We start from the raw sequence: 20759 nt of genomic DNA, 5'->3' as shown, positions 1-20759 counted from the left end.
TAAGGTCAAAGCCAGGAACTGGGAGCTTAGTCCAATTTCCCATTGGGTATCAGGGACTTATGTCCCTCAACCATCACTTGCTGCCTCCCAGGGCACACTTGAGCGGGAAACTGGAATCATGACCATTAAAAAATAAAAATTCAGCCAATACAGAACTATGAGAGAAAATACAATATGAACGTGGTCTTATTTTCCCTAAGTTTAATTTATTGTCCTGGAATATTTGCACTAGTATGTCCTTTAAAAGACATTTGATCTCGGGCCGGGTGCCATGGCTCACTTGGCTAATCTTCCACCTGCGGCGCCGGCATCCCATATAGGTGCCAGGTTCTAGTCCTGGCTGCTCCTCTTCCAGTCCAGCTCTCTGCTGTGGCCCGGGAGGGCAGTGGAGGATGGTCCAGGTCCTTGGGTACCTGCACCCGCATGGGAGACCAGGAGAAAGCACCTGGCTCCTGGCTTCAGATCGGCATAGGTCCGGCTGTTAGCAGCCATTAGGGGAGTGAACCAATGGAAGGAAGATCTTTCTCTCTGTCTCTCACTGTCTAACTCTATCTGTCAAATAAATTTAAAAGAAAAAAAAAGACATTTGATCTCTTTTAAAATATTATTTTATGTATTACTAGTGGAGAAATGAAAATGTGAATATTAAATCATAATCATTTTATTAAAAGTACTTATTTTATTAGATATTGCAGGTAAAGTAGATTCAAATTGCATGGAAGATAAGGTTAAAAATGCATGTTTCTGAAAAATTGAAAACTAGGATTAATAAGCATCAGGGTTGGCATTATGGCACTGTGGCTTAAGCCACTACTTGCAACACCAGCATCCTGTTTCCAAATGCTGATTCAAGTGCCAGGTGCTCCATTTCTGGTATGGCAGCCAGGATGAGAGTAGAATGAACAGAAACATCCAAAGAGAAGTAGTGCAAATGGCCAATTTTGTAAAAAAATGGTCATTAGGTCAAGGCAAAGTAAGGCATAAGCGAATAGTATGATGCACTTATAAGTAACAAAACTTGTAACATAGGACAAATTCAAACAGTGACAAAGCTGTGGAATAATTTAAATTCTCACACATTGCTGTCAAGCCATGTAAAATCATACATCTAACTTTGAAAAGATCCTGTCTATGTCTTAAACATTTAAACGTACACCTATGCCAGAGCCCAGCAATTTTGCTCCTAAGTATTTACCCAAGAGAAATGAAAATATATGTCCACAAAAAGATTTAAATCAAAATGTGATTAGCAGCTTTGTTCACAGAAGGCCAAACTACATTGCAATCCCAATGTCCATCAATGAGGCCCACGGGGCCGGCGCTGTGGTGTAGTTGATAAAGAGGCTGCCTGCAGTTCTGGCACTCCATATGGGCACCGGTTCGAGACCCGGCTGCTCCACTTCCTATCTATCTTTCTGCTATAGCCTGGGGAAGTGGTAGAAGATGACTCAAGTCCTTGCGCCCCTGCACCAGCATGGAAGACCTGGAAGAAGCTCCTGGCTTTAGATCGGTGCAGGTCTTAGCCATTGAGGCCAACTGGGGAGTGAACCAGTGGATGTAAGACCTCTTTCTCTTTCTCTTTCTCTGTCTCTTCTTCCCTCTGTGTGTAAATCTGACTTTCAAATAAGTAATAAATAAACCTTTTAAAAATAATCTCCATCAAGGGGAAAATATATAAACAAATTGAAGTTCATACATTCAATGCAATGTTGTCCTATAATAAAAGAATGAACTACTGATGAATTCAACTATTTGATTAAGTCTCAAAAGCATTATGTGGCATTAAATAAACACAATAGGACTTTATTTTTTCATTTAAATTAAGTTCTAGAACAGGTACAGCAAATCTGTGATAATGTAATCTCTGAGTCTCTGAAACTGGCATTTATGGAGGAGAGCAAGATAAAGCAATCTTGATAGTGAAATGGTTTTATGTTGTACCTGGAGTGTTTGTCACCTAGGTTTATGCACCTTTAAAAACACACAGAATTTAAGAGTGTTGCATAATTTGCTATTTGAATCCATAAAAGCCATTGAATAATATACAATTGAACTAGCCATTTTAGTTATTAACACATATTTCTTAATTTAGGTAGCATCACTTGACAATTGCTGCCACTTACAACATTCATTTACTATTATGTAAATGTGCTTGTTATGCTTTATATTTAAGCCTCTCTATTATACATATTTATAGAGTACAGTGTGATATTTCAATACATGTATACAATGTATGGTATTCAAATCAGGTTATATAGGATTTCCACCACTTTATGATTAGTTTATGAGTTAAGATATTAATTACCTAGAAATAATTTAAGAATCGTGTTTCATTATCTTTGGTTGTATGCCTATAAAGTGATAATTTTGAAAACAACATAAAAACCTCATAAATAATGTTACAGTTCAATAGTTTAATGCATTAATATTAAAATAAGTTGTTGACATCAGCAGATCTGTCAATCCGTACCTCAGAATCAAAGTGTAGGTGTTTTCTTCTAACAATTCAGGATTCTGTAACTTTATACACTATCCTGGAATTATCAAGGTGTTTAGGTTATTCTTGTTTGCTTATCTAACTTTGTGTAGACAACAGAGTTATAATCAACTAAATTTAATCACAAATAAAAATTCCAAGCCTATTCCTTCCCTCTTCTTATTCTATAAGAAAGATTCCAAACCAATGCTCCCCCTTCCCTTATAATCTACTCCAATTTTGAAAATATGAAGTGAACAGTGTTCTAATCAGAGGCCAGTGTCTTGAAAGAGCATGTGAACTGGCTAAAATAGAATGTTTTGTTAATTAAGGATATAAAAATCCCCACAAATAATATTTAAACATCAAATCCCATCAATCTATTTTACACACACACACACACTTTATTTCTAATGGTACCTGATATATATTCTAAACTAAGTTCTGGAATTTAATTTGAATTTATGCACTCCCAAGGAGAACTTCTGGAATAGTATTTCAAGACATTTTTCCACAATTAGCTATGCATGTATTCAAACACAGGCTTAAGTGAACTCTGATTTTTTTTTTACATTAGGATATTAGATAGGCAATGTTCTGAATTCCTTTGAATTCTGCTAACTCATTCTTGACTTTCCATTAAATTCTATAACTTAAGTACCATTGTTTACCTCTTGCCATGTGTCAAATACTGTGAGTACATCACTTTGATCTTCACATCATCTGTACAGCATGAATACATTCTAACGCAGAGAAGTGAATTTAGCTGTTCTCTCACATAGACAACAAATAGAAGAAATGGAAAACTAATACTACTACATATTTCTAAAAACCTCTGCCAAGATATTTATGTTTCATGTACACTTTTTTTTTTTTTATTTTCGACAGGCAGAGTGGACAGTGAGAGAGAGAGAGAGACAGAGAGAAAGGTCTTCCTTTGCTGTTGGTTCACCCTCCAATGTCCGCCGCGGCCAGCTCACTGCTGCCAGCGCACCACGTTGATCCGATGGCAGGAGCCAGGTGCTTATCCTGGTCTCCCATGTGGGTGCAGGGCCCAAGGACCTGGGCCATCCTCCACTGCACTCCTGGGCCACAGCAGAGAGCTGGCCTGGAAGAGGAGCAACCGGGACAGAATCCGGTGCCCAACCGGGACTAGAACCGGGTGTGCTGGCGCCGCTAGGCAGAGGATTAGCCTGCTGAGCCACGGCGCCGGCCTCATATACACTTTTACTAGTTGAATTTGATAAAAATTTGATTTGTTCATTTGATCTTCTTTGATTTTGCAAAATATATTTTTAAACAAATTTAATTATTTTGGCAGAAAAAAGACTCATAGGACTTTCATGCATTTGAAAAGCTATGCTACAAGACTTTTTTTTTTTTCATATTTGTATCAGTTTACCTTCAGCCAGGAAAATTAATTTCTTTTTTTTATTTGACAGGTAGAGTTATAGACAGTGAGAGAGAGAGAGACAGAGAGAAAGGTTTTCCTTCTGTTGGTTCACTCCCCTAATGGCCGCTACAGCTGGCGCTACACCAATCCAAAGCCAGGAGCCAAGTGCTTCCTCCCAGTCTCCTATGCAGGTGCAGGGACCCAAGCACTTGGGGCCTCTTCTACTGCCCTCCCCGGTCACAGCAGAGAGCTAGACTGGAAGAGGAGCAACCAGGACTAGAACTCAGCGTCCCAACTGGGACTAGAACTCGGGGTGCCGGTGCCACAGGTGGAGGATTAGCCTAGAGAGCCATAGTGCCGGTCTAGGAAAATTAATTTCATAAAAGTTCTCTGTACTTTATTTTGGTCAGTTCTTACATGAAATTTTTAAGAACCAATCAAATAATGGGTTACTTACATGATTTATTTATTTAAAAGATATATAAATATCTAACAATGCATACGATATTGTTAGATATTTCTACATTAATACAGCCCCATCATATAAAATCTTAAACCAAATTATAAAATAACATTTTTTCATATAAAATATACAGTGCAATTTTATGTTAAATAATTTTTCCCCAAATTTTCAGTAATGTTTGATGATATTTTTACAGATTTATTTATTTGAAAGGCACAGAATCCGAGAGACAGAGAGAGCTCTTCCTGCCACTGATTCACTCTCCTATATGCTGCAACAGCCCAGGCTGAAGTCAACAGCCAGAAACTCCATCCCGGTTTCCCAAATAGGTGGCAAGGGCCCCAAGTATTGGGGTAGTAGAATTTTCTATTTATAAATGATATACAGAAGTTCTTTTTATATGATATATTTTAGCCATGCTTACAAGGTAACAATTTTCTTCCAATCTGTCTACATCTAGAATTTTTCTCATTAATAATGAACAGAAATTTTGATTAGCTATAGGTCAATTTATTAACTTACTCTTTTATGTTTGATACTTTATCTGTTGTCCAAATAAGTATTTAGAAACTCAAGGCTGAGAAATATCATTTCAAGCACTAGTTTGAAACTTTATGTAGTTTGGAACTTTATATTTTTAACCATATACATAGATCAATGATCCACCTAGAATTAAATTTATTTAATTAGGTAAGTATTAAACTTCATCTTTGTTCATACATTAAGCTATTATTGTAATACTATTTCTAGAAAAATCTAGCAGCATTGTTATACTGCTTTTCTCAAAGTGTTTTAATTATAATTTAATTTAAAATATGTTTTGATCTGTTATTACAAATTGGTACTGTTCTGTTGATCATACAGATATTCCCTATATGGTAAACTTTGTAGAAAACCTTGAACTTAGTCTTCCAAAACTGTTCTTAGTTTTCAAATCTTCTGAATCTGCTTTTTTTTTTCCTGTTCATTTGTTTGTTTTTGTTCCTTTTGGTCTTTTGTCTTTCCATATAAGCGTTAAGATAAACTTCTCAAGTTTGACTATTAAAAAGTTGTCTTAAAGTTGAACAATGATTCCACTGAAACATTCTTGCATTTTTTTTATGTGTTGATTCTACTGAATCCTAAGATCAACTTGGGGAGAATTTATAAAATAAAAAATGTAACTTGTCTGATACACACACATGATTATATCTTTATTCAGGCTTCTTTAATTTCCTTGTGCATTTTGTTGTTTTGCATGTAGAGAAATTCCACATATTTTGGGATATTTCTTCATTAAAATATCGCATTTCAGTGTGTTATAAAGTATGTATATATTTTTATTGAGTTATAACTGTTTGCTGTTAGTAGACAGAAATACAATGAGTTTATGTTTGGTTATTAGCCAAAAATTATGGTAGGGTTTCCTCTTTATTACTCATTACTAAACTTTGCTAAGGTGCTTGAATCCATAACCTGATGTTATTCTGTAAGTACTGGAAAGATTTCCCATTTGTTCTTGTATTTTTTTGTCTTGTTCACTCATCATTCCCATGCTGTGATTCTGCTTCCATGCATGATATGCCTCTTGATATTTTTCCACAGGTCACTGAATCTCCATTTATTTTGGTTTTCTTTCTCAGTCTTGTTGCTGCTCTTCAGATAGCATAATTCTTCATCTGTCTTTAAATTCACTTTTGCTATCTCTAATACACTTTAAAAGTTATTAAAACAGTTTAATTAGTTTATTTTATTTTTATGTTGCAGAAAAATCATCTTCTTGAAAAACAGCTTTTATTTTACTGCCAAAATTTCTCGCCTACTCACTAATTATGTGCATTTTTCCCTTTTGGCCTTGAACATACTTGCAATAGATTTTTTTAATTTATTTATTTACTTGAAAGGCAGAGTTACAGAGAGGCAGAGGTAGAGAGAGAGAGAGAGAGAGAGAGAGAGAGAGTATTCCATCCGATGGTTCACTCCCCAAATGTCCACAAAGGCTGGAGCTGAGCTGATCTGAAGCCAGGAGCCAGAAGCCAGGAGCCAGGAGCCAGGAGCCAGGAGCTTCTTCCAGGTCTCCCACGTGGGTGCAGGGGCCCTAGGACTTGAGCCTTCTTCTACTGCTTTTCCAGGCCATAGCAGAGAGCTGGATCAGAAGAGGAGCAGCCAGGACTCTACCACTGCCCATATAGAATACCAGCACTACAGGCGACAGCTTTACCTGCTACGACACAGCACTGGCCCCTTGCAATAGATTTTTAAAAGACTTTTGTTTGCTAATCCCCATGACCTGGTGATGCCATGTTTATTTCTATTGATTAGAGATATATTTCCCTGTTGTTTTCCATGCCCTTGTCATGTTTTCATATAACACTAGACATTATAATGATACATTAAGGAAGTCTGGATTATGGTGTTTTCCTTTAAGAGCTATTAAATTATGTACAAAGCTAGGATGTAAATCACTGGAAGCAGGGGATTTTCTTGTTCTTGTGACTGTCTCAATTATGTCATCAGTATTACAGCAAAAGTCTTAACACTAGAGGCTGTTAACCATGATCCCTGGGAGTTGCAATGCTCTCAGAGAAGTCAGCGCTGCTCAGCCTGTGGTCCTGGGGTGCTGGTCTCACCTCCACAGCTATGGTCTTCTTCTAGGCCTTGAGTTCTACAGCAGGTACAGGTGCGGTGCAGCCTTGTGCCCAGACACCGTGGGAATCTTCACATATGACACCTGGACTCTCCTTTTGAGCAGTTTTCCGCCAGCCTTAGCTGTTTTAGCAGGACTTAGTCTAATGCTATTTCCTGAGTTCAAAGAAACATCTCGCTCAATTTCGCTCATTTCTTGGTGCCACAATTCTGAATTGCACATAAGGACAAAAAACAAACAGAAAAAACATATTGTAATCTAGGTATCAGCTATGTTTGTAACTTTTGTCTAATATATATATATATATATATATATGTAATATATATATATTTATATATCTGTTGTCTAATGCCAAAAGAAGAGCTGTCTTATATAATTTTGTACATTTTTATAGCTATTGCACAGGCAGAAATAATTTAGAATCATTTTCTTTGTCATGACCAAAACTGAAAACCTAAAACTTAAATACAGTGAAAGTTGCCCACATTTACCATAAAAAATTTAAACCACAAAATTCTATACGCTGCAAATTTACAAAAAAACTTTTTAAAAATTATTATGTTAACAGATAATCCATATTATTTATTGTAAAATCTGAAATATTTATTTTACTTAAGTTTTGCTATATTATGTGTTTTTTTTTTAATTTGATTTTTGCAATTCTCTGTGTGGCTTTTACCAGTTCCTGCATGTATGCAAATGAACTTATGTGACTGTGTATTTTTATAAAGGTATGTTTTTCTTGTTTTTTGTGATCTGTTTAGTAGACATATGTGCTTGTATGTGTATCACTTGACATGCTTCTTTATAACATTTATTTTTACTCTCTATAATTTAAATATGTTACAGTAAAGTTTTAGTTACTGATTCTTTGGTTGTTAATAATATTGAACACAAAGACAAAATTATTTTAAAAAAATCCTCTTGTAGCTCCTACTTTGTATATCAAGAAAGATACATCCACACTTATTCAGTGTAATATTAATAAATTATCTTTAAACATTTTAGCACCTATTAAGTGTTATTTTATAAAATTACCAAATTTCTGAGTCTGTAATCTTATTTACATTTTTGTGTTTAATTGATTATTTGTGCATTACCTGGTATGTTAGCTTCTGGTGACTGCTGCATAAATTTATTATGCACTTGGAGATTGTATTTGGGCCCTCCAGAGACAGAACCAGTACAATGTGAACACACACACACACATACACACACAGAATGGTGCTTCCAAAGATTCATATGGAATATGGAGTTAAAAGGTAATACACATTTTCCATGGACTCTTTTATATATCATGAGGCATCTACAAAGCTCATGGAAAATGCATATTTTGAAAAATTATGCTTAGACTATAAAAATTTTTTGCACCAAATTAAACTAATCTTTTTGCACCAAATTAAACTCATCTTTTAATTATCTCCGATGAATGGATAAAGAAAGTTTACACACACACACACACACAATGGAATATTATTCAGATATTAAAAGTAATGGCATTCTACCATTTATATCAAAATGGATCCAACTGGAGGACATTATGTTGACTGAAATAAAGATAAATACTGCATGCTATCCCTTATATGTAGGTGATAAAATTAAAATAACAAAAAAATCAAATTCAAAAGCAAAATAAATAAATAGAAGCCTATGTGTATCAGCATTCCTGTAAGTATAGCTTTTTTAAATCTGTTTCATACTTTTGTAAATCAATGTTTAAAAATGTTGAGAGTTGAGGGCAGTGCTGTGGCTTAGCGGGTAAAGCCACCACCTGTTGCACCAGCATCCCATATGGGTACTGCTTTGATTCCCAGCTGCTCCACTCCCAGTTCAGCCCCTTCATGATGTGCCTGGGAAAGCAACAGAAGATGGCCCAAATTCTTGGGCCCCTGCAACCACATGGAAAACCTGGAAGTAGCTCCAGGCTTTGCATCAGCCCAATTTCAGCCAGCCATTGAGGCCCTTTGGGGAATGAACCAGCAGTTCGAAGATCTCTCTGTGTCTCCCTCTTCAATCTCTCTCTCTCTCTCTCTCTCTCTCTCTCTCTCTCTCTCTTTCTCTCCCTTTCAAATAAATTTTTTAAAAAGAGAATGTTCTAGTGTTATAGTTTTAATGATCTGTAATTAAAAGTGTCATGTTTGTATTCAGTTATTGCTTATAGCTCCTGACTGTATTTCCACTAAACCACTAAACTATGGCCTTTTTGACATTTAAGTGTTAAACTTTTAATTTGATGAGAATTAAACCTTTGGCTATACTATAAATAAGGAACATATTATCTCCAAAATTAAAAAAAGAAAGGAAAACGTAGGGAAGATGAGAAGAAGAGAAGTAGAGGGATGAGGGAGAAGGGAATATCCTTATATTCTTAGAGTTGTCTCTATGACCTCTAGTGAAGTTGTTAGAAATTTTTTAAAAACTTAGATATAGGTCTTTGATCCTTCTTGATTTGACTTTTCTACATGGTGAAAGGTATGGATCTAATTCTATTTATATATATACATATATATATATATATATATATATATATGTGTGTGTATAATATATATATATATATATATGTGTGTGTGTGTATATGTATATATTTTTTTTCAGTTTTGCCAGCACCATTTGTTGAAGAAACTACTCTTACACCATTTTATACTCTGAGTACTTTTGTCAAAAGTCAATTGGCTCTATGTATTGGGATTAATTTCTGGGCTCTCGGTTAGATTGATGTATGTGTCGATTTTTACAACAGTATCATGCTGTTTTAACTACTACAGCTTTGCCGTTTGTTTTGAAGTCAGGTATTGTGATGCCTCCAGCTTGGTTTTTCTTGTTCAGGATCATTTTGGGTCTTTTGTGAGTCCTTATGAATTTTAGGATGGCTTTTTCTAGTTCATTTGTATTTTGATAGAGATTTCAGTGAAACTGTAGTTTACTTTAGGAAGTAAAGACATTTTGACATGATGTTGAGTAAAATAAGCTAGATCCAGAAAGCCAAATTCCGCATGTTCTCCCTTTTATATTGGAGCTATTTTTTTTTTAAAACAAACGCAAAAGAAATGTCTGTGTGTATCAGTATTACTACAAATATAGTTTTATACAACTTTGTTTTATACCTTTGACAAACCAGTGGTTAAGAATGTTATACTACTGGCTTTAATGATTTGTAATTACTTTAAAATTTACTGTATATAGGTGAGATGATTATTTTTCTATTCAATTTTTGGTTATAGCCATAGTCTGCATCCCCGTTTTACTGGTTAAACTTATTTGGTGAAGTATTAAGCCTTTTTACTGTAAAGTAAATTTAACATATATTATCTCAAAAACCAAAAACAGAAAGAAAGGGAGAAGGAAGGAGGGTAGAAGGGAGACAAGGTGAAAGAGGGAGGGAGGGAGGGAATATCATGTCCTTAGAGTTGTATCTGCAAATCACATTGGATCTGTTAAAACTGAATTAAAAACAAAAAGAAAGAAAAAAATTAAAGATTATAAAATACATTTGTAAATACAGTTAAAAACAAAACACATTTTAAAGCAAATAAGGAAATAAAATTAAAAACCTGAAAAATTAGTAAAGGGAAATTTTTTAAAAACTCCACTTTCCCACAGGCTTTTTGAGATGTCCTTGTACATTCCTTCGGAAATTGTGGAGGCCATCACAGCCAGAAGCTTCAAGACCAGCATGCAAGCTGCGGCACCCAGAGAAGAATTCCTATCACAGCCCCAGTCCAAAAACAGTCTGGGGATGGAATTCCCTTATCCTTGGGGACTTTAGTCTATTGTAACAAACCCAGCAGGATTATGGAGGGTAATCCGTGTTACCCAGCATTTACTGATTTAAATATTCATCCTCGCTGAGAAATTAACAGCAGTGACACGCAGATAGATGTGTTTGATCAAATGAGTATCAAAGCCAAGTCAATTTGACATAGACAATTCCTTATCACAGTGCCTGAAATACAATAGAATTTAGATTTATCTGCACAGATGCTGGAAACAAGATGCACATAGAGCTATGGTTCCTCACCAAGCTTTATGGTGGGATTCAGCCCTAGCTGGATTCAGCTTCTGCTGCCTCTTAGGATTCCTTGGCTTGTGGCTGCACCTCATTGTTCCATGTTAACCTGGGTTTCTTGAATACTTTGTTCCTTAATTCTTCATTCCTTATTTGCTTAAATTTATTTTTAAACTAGGTTTCTTTCCTTAATTTCATTTACAGCACTGGTGATTTCATATTGCAATATTTCCAGAAGGTCTTATTTACAGAGAGTTTGAGTTCTTTCAGTTCACTAATTTTTTTTTTTTTTTTAATTTGACAGGCAGAGTTAGATAGTGAGAGAGAGAGACAGAGAGAAAGGTCTTCCTTCCATTGGTTCACCCCTCAAATGGCCTCCATGGCCAGAGCTACGCTGATCCCAAGCCAGGAACCAGGTGCTTCCTCCCGGTCCCCTTGCGGGTGCAGGGGCCCAAGCACCTGGGCCATGCTCCACTGCCTTCCCTGGCCACAGCACAGAGCTGACTGGAAAAGGAGCAACTGAGTCTAGAACCTGGAGTCCATATGGGATGTCTGTGCCGCAGGCAGAGGATTAACCAAGTGAGCCAAGACGCCGTCCCCAGTTCACTATTCTTAGTTTCTTGATTTCGTATGATCCTTTGCTGAAGTTTTAACTTCATATATATTTGGGAGATTTGAGAATATGGAAATTTTTCAGACTGTACTTTCCTGTCATCCACAACTGTCACTTATCTGGAATTATATATAAAATAAAAGTCCAACCAAAAAGGAAGGATGCTAAATAGGCTTTACTCAATTGTAGAAACATGCAACATTTATAATCCTTTTTTCTGGTGATTGAGCAGCATGAAATTAACTTTTCACTCACCTGAATCAAAAACAAAGAATCACTGCATCTCCAGCAACTGAAAAATTTTATGTCAGTTATAGTCTGGGAGAAAATAGGTGACACAGTCACTAAGAACATCGACAGACACTTGAAATAGTGGAGGCATACATGTAGGCAGGATTAAGAACAGCTTACAGTGGATGGAGCCAGCAGTAGCAGGGCGTTCCCAACCCCAGGCCTGAGGGGGTTGAGAAAAGAGTGCTTACCTGCCAACAGGAAGTGGCAAGCTAAAGGGGCCAAGAAAGGGCCCAGACAGCTCTTGCTTTCCAGTCTCCTGCCACCTCCACACATGATGGGAAGCCAGAGAACAAAGCAAGCTACCTGGCTGCCACTGCTGAGCCAGTGCAGATCATTATCAAGGATATGAATGGGAGAGCTTATTGCACACTTTCTTTCACTAAACTGTTCAATACATTTAGAGAGTAAATACTAGGGAGAAATGAGAAAGTACCAAAACCTGAAGTTAGCATTGTTTTTAGTCAAATGGATAATTTGGTGTACATTTTTTGGGGGGAGCAGACTTGTATGAGCTCTGGTTTCAATAGCATATTCTTCCCCTCTCATTAGGAGCATTTCAGCATTCAGGGCATTAAAAACGTTCATTAGTCTCTCAGATGAGTTGGCATATGTGCATGCCACCTACAAAAGAAAACAATATGTAAGCGAGTGTTTACCATCTGGTCAAGAATACTGGTAACAAGCTATATGTGGGCACTTTTAAAAGTTTGTGGAGAAAATAGAATTAAAAGGTAAGTGTAGTTTTTTTTTTTTAAACCCATGCATTATTTTTTAAACCCACAACACATACTTTCCATAAATGTGTTGAAGATCCCTCATTGGTAGAAAGAAGGCAAGCTAGGAACACAGACCTGAATTAGACACAGAGCTTGGTGAGTAACTGCTCGTGGTAGGTGTACACTCATTGCATCTCCTTGAACATCAATTTCCCTCATCAGCTAAAAGGAGAATTCACCACTCCTACCATCTACTTAAAAGGATTTTTCCTGTATGGAATTATTACAATGTTAACTAAAGTCTTAAACCAAAACTAATCCAAAATAAGCTCAGATGACTGATAATAAGGAAACAGTCTCTAATAAGATGAGCAATTCAGCTGTAAAATGATATTCTGCAGGAATTTAATCTCATTTGGTAGACACAGTTAAAGCTGTCTTGGATAAAGCAAACTTCTCATGCAGGATACATATCAGTAACAGAAGAGGAACTGTCAGACAATTCATACGCTATTTTGTATTTCTAATGCTGTGACAGTAAAAATTCTTTTTTCTCCTCCTTAGCTTTCATTTTTTTCTCAGTGAGATCCGTGCAGAAGAGAAGAATCTTTTAAAATTCTATTGTTTTCCTGGTGGAGTTATTTTAGTTCCAAGTTTATTTCAAAATATGACTCATATTAGAGTTATTTCTGTTTTTATATTAAACTTCAGAAAATCTATTTAAGGGCAATATCAAAGGTATAACGAGAAAAATATAATACATTTTAATATTTTAATTAGGCAATTTCCTTCACAAATCAAGTTATTGCATTGTTAAATGCAAAAGTAAAATACTAAAAATATCCTGAAATTCTGTAAATAGGGGAATGATGGACTGAATTATTGTTGCTCAACATGTGAAAATTAAGTTATATATTTATGCAATAACTTGAGAAGTTCTTCATGTTGAAGAGTTGAAAAATTATCACAGAATAACACATGTCATACAATTCACTTTCAAATATCTTATTTATTTGAAAGGCAGAGAGAGAGAGAGAGGGAGAATGATCCTCATTCTACTAGTTCCATCCCCTAAATGGCCACAATAGCCAGAACAAAGCCAGGAGCTGGGAACTCCATCTGAGACTCCCACATTAGTGGCAGAGGCCCAAGTACTTGGAATGTCATCTGCTGCTTTCCCAAGCACATTAGTAGGAAGCTGAATCCGAAGCAAAACAGCTGGGATTTGACGCTACACTCTGCTATAGGATGCCAGTGTACCAAGCATTGGCCTAACCTGTTGCTTCACAGTGCCAGCCTCTTAATTATTTTATTAGTAATTCAAGAAAGAAAAAAAACTAATGGTTGTGCATTTACATAAACTTTGGAAATACATGGAAAAGCTTATTCTTCATATCATTATTTTGTTTTTTGGTTATGCAAATTAATAGGGTAAATAATATTTGTCTTCCCACATATACACATTGTTTAGAATTATTCCAAATAGTATATGCTATTGTAAATATTTTGAATATACAAAAACTTTGAAATAAATTAACATAATTATGGATCAAAAAAAGCACCTGAACATTTTGCAATATCAGATTTGTGTATTTTTTAAGATACAATCAAAAAAAGGATAATATTGATCAGAGCAACAGCAAATTAAGAATATTTTAGCTATCATAAGGAAAAAACAAACAAGCAATGATGAATTTTGGATTTACATTGTGACATTATCTGAAGGTTTTTGTGTATAACAATATGTATAGTTAAACAAACAAAACCCACTACTATTTATATGTAGAATAAGAAATGATATCCAGGGGCTGGTGCTATGGCATAGTGGGTAAGGCTGCTGCCTGCAGTGATAGAATGCCAAATAGGCATCGGTTAGTGTCCTGGTTGTTCCACTTCTGATCCACCTCCCTGCTAATGTGCCTGGGAAAGCAACAGAGGATGGCCCAGGTCCTTGGGCCCCTGTGCCTATATGGAAGACCCAGAAGAGGCTCCTGGCTCTTGGCTTCAGATTGGCCCAGCTCTAGCCATTGCAGCCATTTGGGGAGTGAATCAGTGGATGGAAGACTTCTCTCTCTCTCTCTCTCTCTCTCTCTCTCTCTCTCTTCTCTCTCTTTTTCTCCCCACTCTTTGAAATAAATAAAAATTAATAATAAATAAACTTTAAAATTGGAAAAAAAACACTACCAAAGTCCTCTATCATATAGCAAAAGGATATTTTAAAAACTGTATTCAGCTAATGGTATATCTGTTTAAAAATCAGGAATGTAATAAAACATAAAAAAATATAGAGAAGAGAGACATTTAGATGTAAAAACCTGTTATGTTTTGTTTTGTTTTCCAGAGTTTATAATAGGAATTTTCAGCTGGGCAGTCACTGGTGGGAAATGACAGAAAATGATAAGAAAGTTTAGGCACAAGGTTACAAGCTCCACATTTATCTATGTTTCTTTTATAAAGCAAAATGAACTAGATGCTAGAATTCAACAACCATTTCTGAGTTCTCTTTTAATTGATTCATATTTCTGCTAACTCCAGCAATACAAACCAGCCAGCTTACCTTGGAATGAGGTCAATTTCTACTCCTGGGACAGCTCTCAGAAGTCTGTAGTGAAGATATTTGATAAGAGTCTGACGCATATTGTACGTTGACGCATGAGCTTTCCATCAACCCTTTTAGTCTAAACTATGATGTTTCTCACAGCCTCAACTATTTGATAGGTATCCATTGTTGTGAGAATGATGCTTTCATCCTATATAGGGATCATGGATAATAGATAATAAACGATTAAATTACTTGTAATTAAACTCTTGATTAAGGAAATATAGAATCGTCAAAATGTGTTTATTCATTTGTGTAGATTTAAACAAATATTTATAATACTTTATTTTATACTTTATTTTATTCCTGACCCAAGTTTAAGAAGAGAGGAATAAGGAAGCACAATTTAAGCCATGGTATCAGGAAGTTTTCACTCCAATACCAAAGATAGTAGATACATCAAGTAGTCAAAAAAACATTCCATTGAAAAGCGCAACAAAACAGTCTTAATGTAGAAAGTACCTTGCCTTGTAACAATAATTCAAGAGAAGATGATATGGATGTAATACAGTGATCAAGAAAGAACATAGTAAGGTGAGACGAGATTCACAGAGGAGCAAGATTATGAAGGGCATTCCTCATGAAAATACTGGTTGGTGTTACAATTCCAATAGGAAAGTATGGACATTTTTAAGCAGGAAACTATCAATATCAGTATTATACTTTTTAAGTTACTGCATAAGGAACTCGACATGGAAGGACATGAAATTTGGAAGAGAAAATTTAAGAGGCTGCAATTCCAGAGCAAAAAAATGAAAAAAAGATAAGACAACAATGGCAACAATAGGAATGCATATAAGTGTACATCTTTGAGCTGTATTTAGAATATGACTAATAGAAGAATCATTGTACTTTTAGACCACTAAAATTTAAAATGTTGGGAATTCAAAAACACTGCTAAGACAACAAAAAGACAAACCACTTACAAACCCCATACTTGCTAAGAGACTTGTATTTGAATATTTAACACCCAAAATTCAATAAGAAAGTAAGCAACTCAATAAACAGAAACAGACATAATTTAAATTGATTAACTTATTAGCACTTATTATTTAGTAATTTCAACAAAAATGTTTATGCAGCATAAAGAAGCCTATGAAAATATGCTAAATATCATTCATTATTAGGAAAGTATAAATAGAACCATGATGAGATCAAACTACTCCTATAAAATAGGTGTATAAAACTATACCTATAAAACATTTAAAAGCCTGACAATGTCAAATGCGGACAAAGATGTAGAGGAAAATGACCTCTCGTTGGAGTGTAGTGGGAATGTAAAATGTTAGAACCATTTTAGAAAGCAATTCAATAGTTGCTTACAAAGTAAAACATAAGATCTATGTGATCAACTATTTCCCTTTTAGGGTTTTATTCAATAAAAGGAACAAATGGAATTTTATATTGAGATAACAATAATCATACAAATGTTCATTGCAGTTCTTTTTGTAATATTCTCAAACCAGAAATAACCCAGTCATCAAAAAATTTGCTATAATCAAATAATGTAATACTACTGATCAAATATGTGAACTATTGACACATGCAAAAATATGCATAAATTTTAAAATAATAAGGTGTGAAAGAATTGAAGCATAAAAATATGCATATAGTATGACTCAATTTACAGAAAATTATAGAAAATATAGAGTAGTGAAAGCAAATCAGTAATTGCTTTGAAACAGGGGTAAGGATTAGGAAATGTAGAGAGGTATTGTGAAGAGCATGAGGAAACATTGGGGCATCTTTGATGGTTGGACAAAACACAATGACATTTGGATACATGAAAGGCAAAGCTCCAAAACTCATCTCCAGTCTAATATAACAAAAAGAGCATATTGTACACAATATATAAATACTAAAGTATGTATGTATGCATACCCCCATACACACACACACACACACAAACAGTCCTGGAAATTCCAAGACAGAATATATTGCCAGGCAAGACTGCATAGGGTATTATAACTATGGATAAGGTAGCAATAGAACGGCAGTTTACACACAGAAAATTAATGGAATTAGCTCCCTTTCGTGGACTCTCTGTGTATTGGTTGATTTGAATATCTGGTCCATCAAGACTGTGTCCTAACTGTCTGATACTTGACCCATAGCGGAAGAGACATAGTACTGGAATATGATAGTGGGAAAGAGATATGATTGGGTGTTGATTTAATCAGCTGCTTAAGCAGGGGACCTGTCTAATACCTCTCCTTGGCCTCAAACTGAAAATACAACATAAAAACAGACAAGCAAACAAAAATTACATGGCATCACCAGCATTTTAATTTTCTCTGTTACTTGTATTTTCTTACTGTCCATTATTTCTACCACTGATTCTCAGTTTTAACAAGACCTTGGCCCTCAGACAGATGCACAATGCCCATCCTTTTGTGAAGTTTACTCCTCCTTTGATGTCACTTACTTCTATTTCCCAGAGCTGAAATTCTGAGGCAAAATAAAGATGCTTCATATATCATATAGTAAGAAACTCAATTTACTTATATTAGTAACAAATTTAAACTTAGAAAGTTCACCTTATAAATATGTCACATGGAAACGCCAAAATGGATTCACCAAAGTATGTCACTTCCTCTGTGTTGTGGGATAATGAGGGAGATCTCAGTTCTTGTCTCACACCAAAGAAGAATTTCTATGTGGACAGGGACAGTCAGCAAATGGAGATTTATTGAAAGCAAGAAACCTTTGCCACATCAGCAGGAGGGGAAATCCAATGGAGGAGTTGCCAGAGAAGCTTGCAAGTGCTGGCTCTTTTATACCCAAAGTGGCTTTCTCTGATTGGTCCCTTTCTGAGAAGTGAGTACAGATGTTACCAATTTGGGGGGAGGTAGAATAACAACACCAAACAAATCAGGGATAACAAGCAATCAAGAGGACAGAATGACAACCAGTCAGGGAACTGAAAGTTTGATAACGGGACATGCTCCAAAAACCCATCGCAGAACTGACGTCAGAGGAGCCTGTTTTGCCCAGAATAGTGCAGAGTACTCAACCAGGTACATGCAGCAGACTCAACACATCTGAATTTCATTGTATATATTTCCCTGTCTCAAATGTCCCCCTCACACAGGGCTCCTGAAGAGTTACCATGTTTTCCTTTCCTTTCCAGGAGCACCTATAGCCTGTATCAGTGGCACTGAATAATAACTCTAGTTTATAATGTAGTCTGTGTGCAAAGCACTTGTTGCATTTAGATGTAGCTCTTATATACTTGCACAGTATCTCCTTCCACTACTAATGAGCCCAGGCAGTTGCAACCAGATGAATTACACCTGTCTATTTCTTTCCTCAATGGGAATTAACCTTCACAGATCTGTTTCTGTTCTTTCATTTAAAATTGAAAACATGCTCTCCAGATCCTGTACTGATAGCTGATTCTTCCATCAGCAAATTGTCTCCTTAACTAGAACTTCTGGATCATAGCAGGTGTCCTGTTAAAAATAACCAGGTACCAAGTCTCTGTGACATGACGGCTTTTGCCCAAGCTCATTTCTCTACACATCAGTAAGACTGACAACAACTCCTAAGACAGGAATACTTCCTTTAAATAAATACACTTTAAAAATAAAGATCTTGATATCAACAGTATCTGTCCCATGGCACAGAATGTAGACAGAATTTTAAACTTTAAATTTTTCCACCAAGACTAAGGATTATTTTGTCACTGTCTTTTTATTTATGGAGACAAGTTACAGAGTTCCAGTATTTTAAACCTCAACCAATACTTGCACACTCCTAAAATTTTCTCATGTCCTCCAAATAAAACAACAGTATATTAAAGTATGGATCTCTTTTGAGCCTCAGTTAACTTTGAATGGATTTTTAAAAAATATATAATTATAAGAATTTTATGAGAAAACTTTTAAGTTTGGTATATGTCATATCCCCCTTTTTTACTTAATGCCATGACTTTATTATGTGAAATTGTTTCAGTATAGATTAAAATAGAATGGAGACAAATTCTCAGAACTGAGTGTATTGCAGATAATCGTCAAAACTGTTTACGTACTGGTTGATCATTAGATATTAAGGACTTGCACTCAGTGCCATCTGGTTAAACTCTGGAAAGCTCTACCAGCAGTAGGAGTTATGGTAGATCATTCTAAGAAGGTTTAGCAAATCTATTCGAATCTCACATTGTTTTCTCCAGTAAGTCTCCACATTGCACTCACAATACAATGGATTGATTTATTATAATTAGGCTCATCAGGAGCCAATTCATTCAAAAACCAGAATTCATGAGAAATACTAAAAATAATCAAAGTTGAGTCACCCCCAATTCTTTGCTCTGTGACCAAAGAGTCCTTTAAAGGTAAACAATGAATACTGGTTAGCTCAGGTTCAAGTAAGACATTTGATACCTAGAGAAAAATAAGCAAGAGAGTGAATAAAGCAGTAGTCACATCTCTGAAGAATGAAGGCAGTAGATTGCAAGTGACAGGTTCAATTACTGGTCCATGGACCACTGACACATCTGCCTTAGACTCTGAGGAATGGGCAGTGGAAAAAGGATGAATAACTCTCAAGATTTAGAGAAAATATGTAACCACTCAGGCAGAAAATTAGCAATTACATTTCATGCCATCAGTAATAACTATTTCAACAAAGATCTTAGGTTAACGTCAGACTGTGTGACAGTATATCAACCATTACACCTGTGTTCAATCAGCAACCACATCCCTCAGTGCGATACAGAGCTGTTTAGTTCAAATGTGGCTTGTTCACTGATAAGCAAGATGGCTGACATCTGGTTCAGAAGCATTCAAAAGCAATTTACTACCCAGTTTTGATGCTGACTGTCGAAAAGAAAAAATTTTGTAAAATTTGGAGAGCTACAATTTGTCTCTACAGGTTTTCTTTTAATTTTTTCATTTCTGTAATAAAGCTATAATTTTTATTAGGGAAAAAGTACAAAATTAGATCAGTGACAAATTTTTATAGAAAAATTCTTTACATTTACAGTTAAAAGTGTCAACTTTAATAAAATATAAATTCATCACGTTATTTCTGAGTAAAGAACTGTAAATAGACAATGAATAAAAACAGAAGCAGAATATGAATCTATAGTATATTATGTTCTTTACATTTTAAATTTAAATCTCATCTGATTTGTATATCTAATCAATACTACCTTTTAATAATCTAATTGCTTACTGAAAAATATAGCATGAATATTGTAAGCTTTCCTACACAAATATAATTAATTTATCCACAAGCCTTATTGTATTATATAGCACTTTTCTAACTGAGATAAGTATATATACATGATGAATTAAAATAATGCATAAAATCAAATAAAAAAGGTAAAAGATTTATGAAAACTAACATTTCAACAAATATAACATAATAATATTATAACACCAGCTGTCTATGGGGTGGACATTGGGCACTGTGTCTAACTTGTTGGTTGGCATATACTATCAGATTGCCTGATTTGACACCCAGCTCTGCTTTGGGTTCCAGCTTCCTGCTGTTGTGTATCGTGGGGGATAGCAAGTGAAGGCTCAAGTAGGTCCTGACACCCATTTGGCTGACCTGGATTAAATTCCTGA

This window comes from Lepus europaeus, chromosome 15 (assembly GCF_033115175.1).
Source record: "Lepus europaeus isolate LE1 chromosome 15, mLepTim1.pri, whole genome shotgun sequence".
Lineage (NCBI taxonomy): Eukaryota > Metazoa > Chordata > Mammalia > Lagomorpha > Leporidae > Lepus > Lepus europaeus.
The sequence above is the reverse complement of the archived record's forward strand: the minus strand, read 5'-3'. Positions refer to the sequence as shown.